This window comes from Galeopterus variegatus, unplaced genomic scaffold (assembly GCF_000696425.1).
Source record: "Galeopterus variegatus unplaced genomic scaffold, G_variegatus-3.0.2 Scaffold4009, whole genome shotgun sequence".
Lineage (NCBI taxonomy): Eukaryota > Metazoa > Chordata > Mammalia > Dermoptera > Cynocephalidae > Galeopterus > Galeopterus variegatus.
This window is the reverse complement of record NW_007730120.1, coordinates 158,292-163,147: the sequence shown is the minus strand read 5'-3', so window position 1 is coordinate 163,147 and position 4,856 is coordinate 158,292.

Below are 4,856 nucleotides of genomic sequence, written 5' to 3'. Positions count from 1 at the left end.
TATAAAGGCAGTACTTCCTGCACCTTAGCTCAGTCTGCTGTCTTATTCGTATGTTTCTACTTCATCTTCCGACCTATTGCAGTTTGGTACCCTCCCCCACCTCAATTCCACTGAAAATGTTTCTACTAAGGTCTCAAATGACCCACTAATTAGATCCAAAGGAAACTCTCCAGTGTTTATCCTTCTAGTACACAACATAGGATGCTGTTCTTCACTCTTCTCATTTAAAGACTCTCCCCCTCTGGGCTTTTACATTACCATTGCTCTCAGCCCCACTTTTAACTGCCCCTTCTCAGTCTTCTTTGAAAGCTATAAACTGGTGTTGCTAATCTCTGGCTCCACTGGAGTGTTTCTCTTGGGCTCTAGACCTGTCTATCCAACTGCCTACTCAATGTTTCGATGCAACGTCCCTTAGGACCTCAACCTTTTCAAAACGGAATACAGTTTCCCCCAAATCTGTCTTAAGAAGTGAAGAGGAGGTGAACGATATTGTTATTGATCATGAACTTCAAGGTAGGAGAAATTTTACATGAATAGAGAAGGGTAGTGTTTTGGTTTTAGAAATGAGGAACTAGACAAATTCTCAAGTCAACTTCTGGTTTCTAGGTACATGGGCCATGGGTAATGAATATCTTCCAAAAAGTGATATCTACAGGACTCCAAGACCTCAAGGGAGAGCCAAATCTCAGTTAGGAGGAGGCTGTAAAGTCTTCAATGAAGAGATCAAGTTGAATTGTTGTTTATTTAAAAAGAAAGCAAGATTTAGAGGGCGCAATGGGGAGAGGAAAGTAGTTGAAAAGAGAAATCACAAAGAATATAAGCATTCACTAAATGTTTGTGTTTCTTGAGGGCAGGGGCAATCATAACTGTCTTTCCATCCTCAGAACATGTCTGGTACATGCTGGACTCTGTGCAAATGTTTGTTATAATGAGACTATTGTAAATGATTTTTAATTATTTTTCATTGGGAAAAGAGTGTGGTGAAAGATACTTTTCTCTTTTGATGAGAAGAAATGAGAAAGGAGGATGATAGCTTTGGGCACTTAGAAGGATATATAATACAACTCTGCAAACACTTACCAATGTCACAGTAGCCACAGTTGAGTGTAATACCCACATCAGTGCATCCTTTCCCCCTAGTCAATTGGATTCATGGACTAAGATTCCCACTGAAGCTGATTCTTTCCCTTTTCCCAGCACTTGTGGGAGACATCTATAATATAGGACAGTTTTTCCAGTGGATATAGCCTGCCCAACACTCTTCCTATAAGTCTATCAGAATAGAAGTTTTGAGGGCCGGCCCGTGGCTCACTCAGGAGAGTGTGGTGCTGATAACACCAAGGCCAAGGGTTCGGATCCCTAGATAGGGATGGCTGGTTAGCTCACTGGGTGAGCGTGGTGCTGATGACACCAAGTCAAGGGTTAAGATCCCCTTACCAGTTGCATCTTTAAAAAAAAAAAAGAATAGAAGTTTTGTCGTGCTGATGACACCAAGTCAAGGGTTAAGATCCCCTTACCAGTCATCTTTAAAAAAAAAAAAGAATAGAAGTTTTGTTAACAGAAATTACATATAATAAGTAATAAGTCAGTCATGATTTATAGAAACTGAAATTTCCCATGCTGCAAATTCCCCACTTTAAAATATTTCACTCTTCACAGCTGAGTAGTGAGGTCACCTCTAGTTTCAGTTTCTCTTCTGCTTAAGTTGCTAAGACTATGCATCCCTGTCTGCTCCTTCCAGCTCCCAGGCCTTCCAGGACTCACAGGCAGCTCTCCTATGTCTGAGGGATTCTTGGCTTTCTGAAATCTGTCACCCATACCTTGTGGCCTTAATGAAAGGAAAAATGAAGTTCCTGTTTTTGTGTGATGCCATTTGCCCCTCTGGTGTGTGGCACTGTCTTCCTCTTCATTTGATAGATTATTTTTTTTGTTAGGCAGAGAGATTCTTTTGCCCTCTCTCCGCCAGACTCTTTTCCCAGCCAATCTGCAGACATCTACCTCTGTGTTCTTCCTGTAGCGTTATGCCTCCTCTCAGCATCTATTTCTTTTCTGAGCTCACTAATTACAGTGTGGCTTCATTACACTTATGAGAACAAAAATTGTTAAAGTTCATTGTTGTTTCAAGGAGCTCACAATCGCTTGTGTGATGCAGACATAAACATGTGTTACAACTGAGGCACTAACAATGCTGAGGGAGTTCACCCAGCAGAAAGGGAAGCCTAGCAACACTGGAGTAAAATTTTAGAAGTTTTAAATTCAGACTGTATATCTTTCTTGGTAGAAGTTCTAGGCAGTCGTAGCCCATTTTCTGCGCAGAAGAACAGAGGCAGTTCAATTGGAACTCTGGTCATGGTTATTTAAAGTTGTCCTTCTACATGAAAAGTCTGTTATCTAAAAATCCAGGGGCTCCCTACTGGTTTGCTAAGGCACATTGGTGTATTGAGAATCCTTCACAAATGTGTTACCAAAATTTGAAAAATTTGTAAGAATAAAGTTTGCTCTAACTGAGATTGATAGAGATTGAGAGTGAGTAGGTGCTGGAACTGAATGTAGAGTAGGGAACAGAAGGTGGCAAATGACAGGTAAGAAGAATAGTGTCCTGTCAAACCAACACCAAAAAGATGGAGAGTTTGCTGGAACATGTGCAACTTTTGCCTGCAAATATTGAAGAGAATGTGGACAGGGCAGAATTTGATTCTATTTCTGTGGTCAAATGTATTAAGGGTTGGCCAAAGGAATGGGAGAATGGCTGTATGTGCTTTCATAGACACTGTGGCTAAAGACTGCTGACTTTTTAGTGTTGTTTTAGGTCTTTTAATTACTTCAAGTGCCACTAAGAATTAGTATTCAAAAAGTGTCAACACACACGCACACACACATAGTACATGCTGAGAACCACAGTAGTAGTACATTTAAAATGGAAGACTTGTTCCTTTTTCTTATTAGCCTACCAAGGCTTTAACATCTCTCATCTCAAATAAATATCATTTGTTTCCTCTTTATTGAAGCCACAGAACATGAGCACTTATTAAAATCTGAGAATTTTTATTAACTCTTTACAACAGTTTTTTTTCCCCGTTCTTTTCTTTATCTTCCTTTCACAAGCAAGATTATGAGGTTGCTTGATGAGCTTTTAATATTATCATGAAAAATCTCCCCTTGGGCATGTTTGTGCAATAGATAACACAACCTTAAGGGTGTTATTAAAATGAATTTATTCAAATGAAGCAGGCAGACACAAAACCAGCTCAGCTCAGCAGTAAATACATTTCAGAGTCCACTTGTCTTCAACCAGTTTATCTCATTTGTAATAGAGCAAAGGACCACTAGACGGAGCTAGGGCTTAAGAAATCACAGTCCTATGCTGGGTGACTGATGTGACGGGCAGAATGTTATCTTATGGAAGAAGATCATCACCATTACTTTCATTTCAAAGCCTATGCCAGCCTTATCTAACTCTCTGCTAACAGCCGGCAGTCAGTTGTTTACTCTCTGTCTACACAAGATGAGACAAAGGGGGATATTTGTAATGACCCAATTTATTTAGTCACTCCAATGATGATATCTGACCTTGGTACAGTACTTCACAATTTAGAACGCCGTCCCATACATAATCTTGTTTGATCTTCACAGAAACTCTGAGAGATTGCTGGGCAGGAATCAGTTCTTCCATTTTTGAGATTAATAAACGGAGACAGGGCGTCTTTGCAATATATTAGGGTGTGTCAGGATGCTTAACTCAGACAATTGAGGTTCCAGAGTCAGGTTTTTTTCTTCTTATGTTTTTGTGTTGTCTGTTGACCCAGTCTGAAAATTACTAGTAAACTATCAATTCATTCTTTCTGTGGGGCGTAGGCTTGGTCTCCCACCACACCCACTGGGGATATATAGCAAAAAAAGACAGACACAGAGTATGTGCAGGTAGAAATCCACCTAAATAAGTGAACAAAGGAGGGTTATCTTATCCCCTGCCCAGAAACTGTGGGTGCATGTGATTCTTCCTTATACCAGGGGACAGGTGTGAAGATCAGCACCTCATCCTGTGCACTGTGGACTCTCCTTCAAGCCGAGGCTAGGTTAATTAATTAATGCTAAATGCTGTTTGGGAAACTGTCCCCGCAAGCATCGTCCTCAGACCTAAGTCCGCCGTTTTCATGTCTGTCAGGCAGTTTTTTCCTCTTTCCTAACCTCACACACTGAGGTTAAGAGGTTGTGCTTCAGCTAAAGAAACATTATGTATATACACATATACTTTCTTGGCCTTTTGGTAAAATATTTGGATAACAGCGGGAACCAGGCCAGTCAGTCAGAAACTTCATCAGACGCCGGGAGCCCGCATTTGTGCCTACGGTAAAAACAACCCAAGACATCTCTTCTGGAACAAGTCTGCCCTCTTAAAATACTTCATTGAGTGCTGGTAAAACACAAGCTTCAGCATCAAGGCGGGGCAACTTTCGCCAATCAGGCTAACGAAGCCGACGGGAGGGCAGGAAGATGTTCCAAGAGCCTCACAGGTCCCGGGGATTCCGGCCTGAAGCAGAGCAAAGGAAAAGGGTTGCATCACCTTGTTCCCCCAAGACTCGCCGTCACCTTATTCGGGGAGAATCCACCAAGAAAGCTGCTCGCATCGCCCTCCTCTCCACCCGGCCGCGGCGCACCCTGAGCACCTTTCCCGGCTGTACCCAGAGGGTGGCGCTGCCACCCCAGCCTTGGCCCTCTGCCGCACCCCGCTTCCCGGACGCTGCGGGAGCCCCCCGCTCTGCCTCCCGCTCTGCCTCCCGCAGGCCGGCGCGGGGCACACGCCCGGTAGGGGGCGCCGCGGGCCCAGGCGCGGCGGGTCCCTCCGCCCACCCGGA